The sequence below is a fragment of the Choloepus didactylus genome (assembly GCF_015220235.1).
Source record: "Choloepus didactylus isolate mChoDid1 chromosome 11 unlocalized genomic scaffold, mChoDid1.pri SUPER_11_unloc3, whole genome shotgun sequence".
Taxonomy (NCBI): domain Eukaryota; kingdom Metazoa; phylum Chordata; class Mammalia; order Pilosa; family Megalonychidae; genus Choloepus; species Choloepus didactylus.
In genome coordinates, this window is record NW_023637580.1 from 1,594,802 (window position 1) to 1,608,553 (window position 13,752).

At 38.4% G+C, this 13,752-nt stretch overlaps 1 protein-coding gene and 1 pseudogene across 1 annotated transcript in view; one reads left to right on the forward strand and one right to left on the reverse strand.

Annotated features, from left to right (window-relative positions):
- The window catches only part of LOC119524619, a 28,824-nt pseudogene extending 22,313 nt beyond the window's left edge, over positions 1 to 6,511 (forward strand).
- LOC119524630 overlaps positions 1 to 13,752 on the reverse strand; it is a 204,590-nt gene that overhangs the window by 150,156 nt on the left and 40,682 nt on the right. The window lies entirely within an intron of this gene.

Here is a 13,752-nt window from a genome sequence, read left to right on the forward strand (position 1 = left end):
CAAAAAGAGAAATATTATATGCTACCACTAATGTGAACTTTCAAAAATGTAAAACAAATGGTTTATAATGTAGAATGTAGGAGAACTAGCAGTAGAGAGCAATTAAGGAAGGGGGAACAATAATCCAAGAAGAACAGATAAGCTATTTAACGTTCTGGGGATGCCCAGAAATGACTATGGTCTGTTAATTTCTGATGGATATAGTAGGAACAAGTTCACAGAAAGGTTGCTATATTATGTAACTTTCTTGGGGTAAAGTAGGAACATGTTGGAAGTTAAGCAGTTATCTTAGGTTAGTTGTCTTTTTCTTACTCCCTTGTTATGGTCTCTTTGAAATGTCCTTTTATTGTATGTTTGTTTTCTTTTTAACTTTTTTTTTCATACAGTTGAATTAAAAAAGAAGGGAAAGTTAAAAAAAAAAAAAAGAAAGAAAGAAAAACAAGGAAAAAAAATGATGTAGTGCCCCCTTGAGGAGCCTGTGGAGAATGCAGGGGTATTCGCCTACCCCACCTCCATGGTTGCTAACATGACCACAGACATAGGGGACTGGTGGTTTGATGGGTTGAGCCCTCTACCATAAGTTTTACCCTTGGGAAGACGGTTGCTGCAAAGGAGAGGCTAGGCCTCCCTATATTTGGGCCTAAGAGTATCCTCCTGAATGCCTCTTTGTTGCTCAGATGTGGCCCTCTCTCTCTGACTAACCCAACTTGAAAGGTGAAATCACTGCCCTCCCCCCTACGTGGGATCAGACACCCAGGGGAGTGAATCTCCCTGGCAACGTGGAATATGACTCCCGGGGAGGAATGTAGACCCAGCATCGTGGGACGGAGAACATCTTCTTGACCAAAAGGGGGATGTGAAAGGAAATGAAATAAGCTTCAGTGGCAGAAAGATTCCAAAACGAGCCGAGAGGTCACTCTGGTGGGCACTCTTACGCACACTTTAGACAACCCTTTTTAGGTTCTAAAGAATTGGGGTAGCTGGTGGTGGATACCTGAAACTATCAAACTACAACCCAGAACCCATGAATCTCGAAGACAGATGTATAAAAATGTAGCTTATGAGGGGTGACAATGGGATTGGGAAAGCCATAAGGACCACACTCCACTTTGTCTAGTTTATGGATGGATGAGTAGAAAAATAGGGGAAGGAAACAAACAGACAAAGGTACCCAGTGTTCTTTTTTACTTCAATTGCTCTTTTTCACTCTAATTATTATTCTTGTTATTTTTGTGTGTGTGCTAATGAAGGTGTCAGGGATTGATTTAGGTGATGAATGTATAACTATGTAATGGTACTGTAAACAATCGAAAGTACGATTTGTTTTGTATGACTGTGTGGTATGTGAATATATCTCAATAAAATGATGATAAAAAAAAAAAACAACAAAAACTTATCTCTCCAATGATGACGTTAAACCAACTTATAACAATGCCCCTGAAAACCCCCTGAAAACCTCTTTTGTTGCTCAGATGTGGCCTGTATCTCTAAGCCAACTCTGCAAATTAACTCACTACCCTCCCTGCTATGTTGGATATGACTCTCAGGGCTGTAAGTCTCCTTAGTAATGTGAGACATGACTCCCAGGGATGAGCCTGGCCCTGGCATCATGGGACTAAGAATGCCTTCTTGACCAAAATGGGGAAAAGAAATGAAACAAAATAAAGTTTCAGTGGTTAAGAAAGGTCATTCTGGAGGTTATTCTGGAGGTTATTCTTATGCATTATTTAGATATCTCTTTAAGTTTCTAGTGTATTCAAAAAACTAGAAGGAAATACCCGAAACTGTTGAAATGAAATGCAGTAGCCTTGATTCTCAATGATTATATTTTTATAGCTTTTATTGTGTGACCGTGTGATTGTGAAAACCTTGAGATTGACACTCCCTGGATCCAGTGTATGGGTAGATGAGTAATAAAATAAGGGCAAAAAAGAATATAAATAATAGGGGGGATAATGGGTATGGGATGTTTGGGTTTCTTTCTTATTTTTATTTTTTAAATTTTTATTAATTTGGGGGGAGTAATGAAAATGTTATAAATTGTGGTGATGAATACACAACTGTACAATGACACTGTGAGTCATTTATTTTATACTTTGGATGGATTATATGGTGTGTGAATACATCTGAATAAAATTTCATTGCGGAAGAAAGAAGATGCTCATCTTATATTTTAGGAAAATGCAAATTAAAACCACAATGAAATACCATTTCACACCTATTAAAATGGTCATTATTAAACAAACAGGAAACCACAGTGTTGTAGAGGATGTGGAGAAATAGGAATGCTTATTTACTGCTGGTGCAAATGTAAAATAGTACAACTGCTATGGAAAATGATTTGGCAGTTCCACAGAAAGCTATTGTCCAACAACCCCACTACTTAGAATATACCCAGAAAATGTGAAAGAAGGGATGCAGAGAGACATTTGACATTGCTGTTCATAGTGGCATTATTCATAATTGCCAAAAGTTGGAAACAACCCAAGGGGCCATCAACTGATGAATGAATAAGGAAAATGTGGTATACACATATCGGGGAATATTATTTAGCAACAAGAAGGAATGAAGTCCTGAAGCACAAGACAACATAGTTGAACCTTGAGAATGGTATGTTGAGTGAAATAAGCCAGGCACAAAACTACAAATATTGTGTGATCTCACTAATATGAACTAATTACAATATGTAAACTCATAGGCATAGAATCTAGAAAGAGGTTACCAGGAGATAGACTGGGGCTAGAGAATGGGGGAAGATTGCTTAATATGTGCAGAATTTCTAACTAGTTGGAACTTAAAGATTTGAAAATGGATAGACGTGATGGTAGCATATTAGTGTGAGTATAATTAACAGTGCTGAATTTTGTGTGCATGTGTTTGAGAGAGGAAGTTTAGAGTCATGTATGTCACCAGAAGGAAAGCCAGAGGTTAAAACATGGGACTGTTTAACAGTGAATCTTGTGGTGGATGATGACTGTGATTAACAGTACAAATATAAAAAATTTCTTTCATGAACTAGAACAAATGTAAGATACAATTACAAGGAGATAAAATGGAGTGGTGTATGGGAAAAATGCACCTATTGTTAACTATGGACTACAGTTAACAGTAATACCTTAATATTTCATCAACAGTAACAAAATGTACCACAACAATTCTAGTGATCAGTCATGGCAGGGGTGGATAAAGGGCATAGGATGTTTTGGGTTTTCTCTATTTTGTGGGGAGTTGAAAAGTTTCTAAAATTTATTGTGGCAATGAATGCACAACTACTTAATTATGCTTTGAGCTACTGATTACATACTGTGGATGGATTTTATGATGTGTGAAAATATCTTTAAAAAATTGCATTTAAAAAATAGTGCACTACTCAAAGGTAGTTCTTGAAGCAAGTCCAGCAACCTAGAATTGCTCAATGGAGATCAACAATGGTAGACATAGCAATCAACCTTTTTTTTCCTACAAACGAAAGGTGAACTGGAACAGGGTAAAGACAGGCTAGAAGTAGCCCAAAGTGAGTGCCTGAAGTTTAGTCCTGAAGGGAAACAAATCATACTCCCCAGTCAAGACTTCCTTGACAGTCCCACTATGAGAAAGCTGTGGTAGACAGCAAAGTGCTCATTTCCACACCAAGACTCAGACTTTTTGAGCCAAAAATGCTGTATTTATTATACTGTTCAACTTGTTATGAATAATGTAAAACTTACCAGATGAACCTTGTGTTTCAGCTTTTTATCTCTCTCCCCTCCCCCTGCTTCAGAAGCCCAATGGCATTGGACTATTATGAAGAAATTTTGAAGAAATATTTGAGACTTCCCTTCTAGAACATGCAGACACTTGAGAAATATTTCTGTTTGAAGAAAATAGAGGAAGAAACAGAAATCTTAAATCTGTGGCACACTATAGAGGAAGAAACAGAAATCTTAAATCTGTGGCACACTGTCCAGTATTATATAAAAATGGAATATTCATCACTCTTAACCTTGAGCATAGTGACTTAGAGACACTGTATATCAGTTTTGCCAATAAGGCTAGATTTCATGCTAACTGGTTGAACTTCTGGGTCAACAATAAGGTGAATTTTCCCAGGGGAGTAAATATCCCTGGCAATGTGGAATATGACTCCCGGGGAGGAATCTAGACCCAGCATCATGGGATGGAGAACATCTTCTTGACCAAAAGGGGGATGTGAAAGGAAATGAAATAAGCTTCAGTGGCAGAGAGATTCCAAAAGGAGCCGAGAGGTCACTCTGGTGGGCACTCTTACACACAATACAGGCAACCCTTTTTAGGTTCTAATGAATTGGAATAGCTAGCAGTAAATACCTCAAACTATCAAACTACAACCCAGAACCCTTGAATCTTGAAGATGATTGTATAAAAATGTAGCTTATGAGGGGTGACGATGTGATTGGGAAAGCCATATGGACCACAATCCCCTTTGTTCAGGGAATGGATGGATGAGTAAAAAAACGGCGGGGGGGGGGGGACGACCCAGTGTTCTTTTTTACTTTAATTGTTCTTTTTCACTTTAACTATTATTCTTATTACTTTTGTGTGTGTGGTAATGAAAACGTTCAAAAATTAATTTTGGTGATGAATGCACAACTATATAATGGTACTGTGAACAACTAAATGTACACTTTGTATGACTGCATGGTATGTGAATATACCTCAATAAAATTGAATTAAAATATAAAACAATAAAGTGGATTTTACCTTTAAAGGGTTTTATTTCCCCCAGAACAAAATTCCAATGATCATTACTGAATCAAATAATAGTTGCCAGTATAAGTAGTTCATACATTTAATCATTTAGTTTTAGGCTCTATATTACTTGATTGAGCCTTAAATGTCTATCCTCTTAATTAATGGTTTATTCTTTGAATGGTTCTAATACTGCAGATAATCTTACTGAACACTGTACAAACTTGAAGGTGTAGTATCAAACCGTAGGTTTAAACTGTTTGAAGCATTAAAAACATTCATGTCACAACTAGATTGTATAAGGATAGTGGCAGTGATGAGACTCACTGTATTCTCTTTTCAGCAGTGAAATTTATTAAACCCCCATTCACATGTTGAAAGAGAACTATCATTGGGCCTTTTGTAATCCACTCTTGACATTAAATTAAATGTGTCAAATAGTTGTTTCTCAAAAGTTCAAGGAATACTTAGATAATTTTGTGGTACTTTAACATTTTAATTGTGGGGGCTGGTCAAGAACCAGTTGATTTGGATGAATAGTTGATGTGCTCATCAATGTGAAAGGAAAAGACTGTGCCTCATTTTTTAACAGATCTACTTTTTTCCAACTGTACTTTACTGACATGGAAATCTGAAATTTGTTACTTTTTGACATTTTGACCCTAAATATTGCTGTAGAAACTAATGTGGGACAACATCAGAGGATGCTGCCAGAAGACTGGGGAAATAATGTGTCAGAACTGTGGGCTGGCCCAAGCAAGACTTTCTATGAGCTGAAAATGGTATAGTGATCTACATTTGTAGCAAATTCACTTGATCATTTATATAAATGAGGCATTTTTTTCTTCATGCTTCCATCCAATCCTGGAGGTGAGTCTTCTTCTGTCAGCTCATTCTATGAGTCACCAACTCAGATTTTCACTTGGTGATAATGGAGCCTAAGATGAGTGGAAAAATAAATGTTCCAGCTTATCCCAGCATTTAAGTGCAGTGTTTTTCAAGGGTGACCTATGTTCTTCCTCAATCATTCAAATCAATTTCAAACAGCCAAAAGTTAAAGGCAGTGTGTAGAATGCTTATCCAGGAGAATCAAGAGTTTGGAAGGCAGCTGTTCCCGGGACATACTGAACAACTGGAAGCAGAGTTGCCTTTACAGGAGAAATATAGTGAGGAGCTTAAAGCAGTCAGTATGAATCCAATGACTTCACCATTCATCTTGACAATGTAGAAAGTATGCAGAGTACCATTCTAGTTCCTCAGCAACAATTGAAGGAGATGTGCCAGCAGCTGGCGAGCACCAACAACAGTCACAAGTCTCAGCCCCAAGTACCAACAGGGCTTTATCTTCTGAAACTCTAGAACAAGCAGAGGCCACAAATAAAGCCACCATTGTCTGGCTAATGGACCAAGTAATGGCACCTCTTCCCATCAGAGTCTGGTCTGGATTTCATAGGGAGGGGAACACAACTGAAGATGACTTTCCATCTTCTCCAGGAAATGGTAATAAGCTCTCCAACAGCTCTGAAGAGAAAACTGGGAGAGGAGGTAGTAGTTACATAAATCAACTTAGTGTGGGGTATGAAAGTGTAGACTCTCCCACAGACTCTCCCACAACACTCAAATGACATAGACTCTGATCACGACCCTCAAGAGGAGACAGCAGCAGGTGGGAAAGGCAACTGAACTGTGGTAACTGAACACTCAGAATGACTTGGACTCAAATGTAAATGTACAAAGTTCAGTTTTATATTTTCCAGCAAATTTTTATACAGTGTCATTTAATTTGGGACAGGATACTATTTAGAAAATTAACGCATACTTTTTGTCACAATTTACCTTTTTGTGGGTGTATTTCTTTTCTTTTCCTTTTTTTTTTTTTTTTTTTTGATTAAATAATCTGCCACTTTGGAAATTATAACAGTTAGTTACTTTGAAGATTGCTAAAAGGACATTTTGCATAGGGTCAACTTATTTTTATACATGACTTAATGTGAAGTTGTAAATGGAGATCTTTCCTTAAAGTATAACACAAAGATGTCTGTATAAATCTATGCATATTTAGAACCAGTGCTGCGTAAAGGCACTCTTACTCATACTGTAATACTTACGCCACATTCGTATTTGTTATACTAGATGTGGGTTTAGGACTGCCAAGTTTGCTCACTAGTCCAACTCAAAGTTGGACTTTTTGATGGAATCTATAGTAGATTCAGTGTGAGTTTTTTCCACCATTCACATGTGCATTTTTTCTTTAAGTGACTGAATGTTTAAAAAATTTGTATGCATACTCAGTTTTTATTAACTGTTGATCCTGTTAATGTTGTACTGCTCTGTGACTCCAACATATCTCACCTGTCCTGACCAAATCTAAATAAAGATTTTTATTGTAACTCCTCAAAAAAAAACCCTTGACAGAACACTATTAAATTGACTCCAACAGCATGTTAAAAGAATCATACATCATGATCAAGTAAAATTCATCCCAGGTATACAGGGGTGTTTCAACACAAGAAATCAATTAAAATAATATATGACATTAATAAACAAAGGATAAAACACATGATCATCTCAACTGATGCAGAAAAAGGCATTTGACCAAATCCAGCAACCCTTCTTGATAAAAGCACTCACAAAACTAGGAATAGGAAACTTCCTCAACATGATGAAAGGAATCTATAAAAACCTGTAGCTATCATTATACTCAATAGTGAGAGGCCAAAATCTTTCCCTGTGTATGTCAGGAAACAGAACTGATAGATAATCTGTAAATATTATGAGACTTTTATAAAAGTTGTCTCATGTGACTATGGGGTCCAAAGTCCATAGGACAGGCTGCAAGCTGGGAACTTCAATGAAGGTTTTCAATATATTACCCAAGAGAGGCTGGCTGAATAGAAATGGAAATTCTCTCTTCACACTGCTGAAATCACGTCTCCTTTTAAAGCCTTCAATTGGTTGGATGAGACATCTTTCATCATTGAAGACAATCTCCTCAGTTGATTGTAGATGTAATCAGCCATAAGGTGCAATCAACTTACTGATGATTTAAGTCCGCAAAATGTCCTCACAGTAATCATCAAGCCAGTGCTTGCTTAACCAAACAACTGGACACCATCACATGGCCCAGTTGACACATGAACCTAACCATCACACCCCCTAAGATCAGAACAAACTAAGGGTGCCCACTGTCACAACTATTCTTCAACATTGTACTGGAAGTTATGTGGCAGAGCAAATAGGCAAGAAAAAGAAACAAAAAGCATCCAAATGGAAAAGGAAGCAAACCTTTCTCTATTTGCAGATGACATGATCCTAAACATAGAAATTTATTGAATTTTATATTTAAATATCCCATTGAGTTCAAAGATCTTCAATTCCTACCCTGATTCCAAAATGTAGGACTCCCAATTTGAAATTTCCTCCCCAACTACAGAAAAACCACTCTGGAATTTCTCAGATATACTTATTCTTCATTTATGCACTAGCACTTGTTCTCCAAAATCCATCTCAGTCTTCTGGCTCCTCACTCCCTTCCTGCTCTACCCTGTACCTGATCTTTGAGTACATTTGCACTAAATCTTATTTGTTGAGCCACTTAGGATGTCTAGCAATACCACTCCCTCAGAAATGAGTCATTGATCTCCCCCAATAGACTTGAATATAAATTAACCAACTTATGAATATATTTTATTATAGTTGATCAGTTCAAGTAATTGCTCCATTTGGAAGACTCAATGGCCCCCATATCCAAATCTAGCCAGGAAAATTCCCTGCATCAGAAACAGCAGAAGTACATGGGTCATAATGCTACTGTCTTGTCCCCAAATCCCCATCAGATTTGGAAGCTCCAAAGATATAGAATGAAGGAATTGGGAAAAATCTATTTGCTCAATCTCATATTTTAGGAAAGTAGTAGCTGAAATCTTGTCCTTTATTAAAAATCTGTAACATCCAGATTGAGATGTAACATCCCTGAATTTCATAATTTATATATGTATAAGGATTTCTATAGTGTAAACTCTGCCCTAAAACATTTCTAATAATTACACATATTTTGAGGATTGTGGGAACACGGCAGAAAAGAAAGCTCCAGGAATCACTCTACCCAAAACATTTGAACTGGCAGGAACTATCTCAATCAACCACGTTGAAACTCCTGCGTCTAGGGCAAGAGCAGGCACCTGCACTCAGGAAGGAATGGCAGGAAGAGTCTGGTAAATCACAATAAAGGACAGTGAATTTCACTCTTACTACAGTGGTTCCCATCCCCCTTCCTCCAGTCACATGGCCAGCATCAATGGGGACTGGTGCTCAGGTTCTGTGGTAGCTTGCAGGTACCAGGGTGGAACATAAAAAAACTAGCCCTCCAAACTCCAAGAGAGTGTGGTCCGATCCCAGATCTGCATCACTGGTCATTTACTGCAGATCACTTGGGGCCCACTCTGAGAGAAGCCAATGTTCCAACAGACCTCGGGACAAAGCCAGCAGAGGAGTCTTAAACACGGTAACCTTCCTCAAAACTACTGACAACAGTTAAAGGGCTGCAATAACCAGATAAGTGCTGAAAATTAAGAAAATACAACTTCAAAAGCCATAACAGAAGCTCCTGGCACCCCTGCTGTCCCCTTCTCCACCCCCTCCTCAAAAGAGGGGAAAGCCCAGCTTGGACTCCAATGCTGGGTCCCTAGCCCTGTTGCAGGGGGAGCAGAGTGGCCCAGTGTGCATACTTGAGTGCATGTATGTCAGTGCCAATCAATCAGGTGGAAGTCTGAGAGACTGAACAGGGAACATGTCTCAAGCTCTCCCTAACAGTTTGTCCTAAGGACAGGGAAGCCTCTTGCAGACAGCTGGGACAGTGTGGGAAACAATAAAGTTGAAACAGCCTCAGGCAAATGATTACCTGCATTAAGCACTGGAAGAAGTATCCAGAATGGGAAAGAGGATTGTTCAAAAGGGAGAAGAGGGGGCAGTCACTCAAACTGCTGTGGAATGGAAACAGGAAGTTCCTGGGGCCTCTAATGAGCACAGACTCAGGAGAAGAGCCTCCCCAGCTCCATGAAGGCTCAGATAAGACAGAGAGGATGCTGCAATTTGCCTTTACCTCATAGTGATTGGTTTGATAGGAAGGCTAAGTTCTGAAGGAGAACACCAGCCAAAGCAGGGCAAATTTGCAAAGAGAGTAAAAGGTGCTTTTTGCCTTTGTTTATTTTTTTAACATTTCCTATTGTGAAATCTATGTAGAGAGAGAGAGAGAGAAAAGTGGTAACTTTCAAAGTACAATTTAACAAGTAGTTATACAGCACATTTCAAAAAATGTTATGGATTACAGTCCCACCATTTCAGTTATTTCCTTCTAGCAATTCTAAAACCCTAGAGACTACAAAAAAAAAAAAAAATTATATAAAGATTCACTATTCATAATCCTTTGTTAAATCCTATCTTGTCTGTTGCTACTTCTCCCTCTCATCTGATCATTGTCTCAATCTTTGGGGACCAACCTGATCTGTTCATATAGACAAGGGGGTGTCAACATTATGGGGAAGGGGGATGCATCTGGTTTACGCTCTTGAGGTAGCTGTTGCCTCTGGGTTTTGGGACTTATCTGGCACGGGAGCATTCTGGAGGGTTTAAGTTTCTGAAAAATAAACTTAGTGAGTGAAACTCTCAGATAGGGGCCTGGATATATTCTTTAGGATTTGGGGGACTACTGCCGATTTGGGCTTGGTATATGGTGGCCATTTGGAATATCTAGCTGAATATTACATAAGAGTAACCCCTAGGATAGGCTCTGAACTCTATCTCAAATCTCTTAGCCACTGAAACCTTATTTTGTTACCTTTCTTCCCCCCCCCCATGTGGTCAAGAAGGCATCCTCAATCCCTTGATGCCAGGGCCACGCATGTTCCTGGGAGTCATGTCCCACATTGACAGGGAGACTCCATCCCCTGGGAGTTAAGTCCCATGTAAGGAGTGGGGTAAAGAATTTATTTGCACAGTTGGGCTTAGAGAGAGAAAGGCCACTGTGCCGGTTTGAATGTATTATGTCCCCCAAACACCATTATCTTTGATGCAATCTTGTGGGGCAGACATTTTAGCGCTGATTAGATTGGAATTCTTTGAGTGTTTCCATGGAGATGTGCCCCACCCAACTGTAGGTGGTAACTCTGATTAGATATTTCCATGGAGTCGTGGCCCCAGCCATTCAGAGTGGGTCTTGATCAGTGGAACTATATAAATGAGCTGATGGGCAGAAGGAACTCAGTGCAGCTGTAAGTGATGTTTTGAAGAGGAGCTACAGCCAAGAGGGACACTTTGAAGAAAGCACAGGAGCTGCAGATGAGAGACATTTTGAAGATGGCTGTTGAAAGCAGACTCTTGCTCCAGAGAAGCTAAGAGAGGACAAATACCCTAAGTGCAACTAAGAGTGACATTTTTGAGGAACTGCAGCTTAGAGAGGAACGTCCTGGGAGGAAGCCATTTTGAAACCAGAACTTTGGAGCAGACACCAGCCACGTGCCTTCCCAGTTAACACAGGTTTTCCAGACAACATTGGCCATCCTCCAGTGAAGGTACCCGATTGTGGATGTGTTACCTTGGACACTTAACGGCCTTAAGCCTGTGACTGTGTAACCAAATAAACCCACTTTTATAAAAGCCAATCCATTTCTGGTGTTTTGCATTCTGGCAGCATTAGCAAACTAGAACAGCCACATCTAAGCAAAAAAAGAGGCTCTCTGGAAGTGACATAGGCATAATTATAGGTAGGCTTAGCCTCACCTTTACAGCCATAAGTTTCATAAGAACAAGCCTCAAGATCAAGGACTTGGCATATTAAGTCGAGGGTTCTTAATTTCACATAGAATATATTCTGTCCAAGATATTATCTTTACTTGGTTGTACAATCATCATTGTGAATTTAAACAATTATCATAACCCAAAATACCCTAAAGCTCTTATCACCATCTAATTATTTATCCCTAGTATTAGCATGGTACTAGAAAGGTATTCTATTAAATATATTCCATTAGTATGCAATAGGTAGTTTTTCCCATTTACCAGTTATTAACTCTTTGCACCACTGTCATACCTTAGAAGTAGATCATGCAAGCACTTATTTATATTTGTAGTGCTAATATGTGGGATACATGCCTTTAAGCAACCACTTTCAAACATGTTTGCCTTCAATACAGCACTGATAATTATAATCTCATTACCAAACTATCATCACCACTGTCCATTCCCATACTTTAAGTTCAACTTCATTAACAAGTCTGTACATATTAAGTGATCATTCCACCTTCCCTAGCTTCTGTCTATCTCTAAGTCCCCTATATTCTACATTTAAGAAACTGATTTTACATTATTCAGGGAGTTCATATTAGTAATAACATACAGCATCTCTCCTTTTTTGTCTCTCCTTTTGTGTCTGATTTATTTCACTCAGCATTATGTCCTCAGGGTTCATCCATGTTGTCACATGCTTCAGGACCTCATTCCTTCTTAGTGCTGCATAGTATTCCATCATATGTATGTACCACATTTTATTATTATCCACTCATCTAACGAGGACACTTGGATTGTTTATCTCTTTTGGCTATTGTGGATAATGCTGCCATGAACAATGGTATGAAAATGTCTGTTCATGTTACAGCCTTAAGACCTTCTGGGTATATGCCAAGAAGTACAACTGCCAGATTGTAGGGCAACTTGATATTCAGTTTTCTTAGGAACTGCCAAACTGTCTTGCACAGCAGCTGTACCATTATACATTCCCACCAGCTGTAGATAAGAGTTCCAATTTCTCCACATCCTCTCCAGCTTTTGTAGTTTCTGTTTGTGTATCGCAGCTCTTCTTACTGGTCTGAGATGATATCTCAATGTGGTTTTGATATGCATTTCCTTAATAACTAATGAAGATGAACATTTTTTCATGTTTTCTTTTAGCCATTTGTATATACCCTTTGGAAAAATGTCTTTTCATATCTTTTCCTTATTGGGCTCTTTGTCATTGAGTTGAAGGATTTATATATATATAAAAATGTGTATATATATATATATATATATGTATGCTGGATATCAGTCTATTATCAGATATATGGTTTCCAAATATTTATTCCCATTACGGCTGCCTCTTCGTGGTTTTGACAAAGTCCTTTGAGGTACAGAAGCTTTTGATTTTGAGGAGTTCCCATTTATCTATTCCTTATTTCACTGCTTGTGCTTTGGGTGTAAGGTCTAAAGAAGATACCACCTTTACTAGGTTTGAAGATATTTCCCTATATTACTGTCTAGGAGTTTTAAGGTATTGGCTCTTATATTGAGGTATTTGATCCACTTTGAGTTAGTTTTTTTATAGGGTGTGGTGTAGGAGTCCTCTTTCATTCTTTTAGATATGAATATCCAGTTCTCCCAGCCCCATTTGTTGAAAAGTCCATTCAGTTCCACTTCTGTGGATTTGGTGGCCTTTTGAAAAATCAGTTGATCAAAATCTGGGAGCCCACTTCGGAACTCTTGACTTGATTCCATTGATCAATATGTGTATGTCTGTGTTAGTACCATGTTTTTTTGACCATGGTGGCTGTATATTAGGCTTTAAAGTCAGGAACAGAAAGTCCTCTCTCTTTGATTTTCCTTTTTAGAATGTTTTTGGCAATTTGAGGCCCCTATCCCTTTGAAATAAATTTGATACATAGCTTTCCAATTCTGCAAAGTAGGTTGTTGGAATTTTTAATGGAATTGTGTTGAATCTGTAGATCAGTTTGGGGAGAACTGACATCTTAACAATGCTTAACCTTCCTCTCCATGAACACAGAATATCTTTACACCTATTAAAGTCCTCTATGAATTCCTTTGGTAAAGTTTTGTAATTTTCTGTGTAGAGGTCTTTTACATCCTTGGTTAAGTTTATTCCTACATACTTGACATTTTAGCTGCTATTGTGAATGGCAATTTTTTCTTGATTGCCTCTTCAGTTAGGTTATTACTAGTGTACAGGAATATCACAGACTTATGTGCATGAATCCAGTATGCTGCCACTTTGCTTAA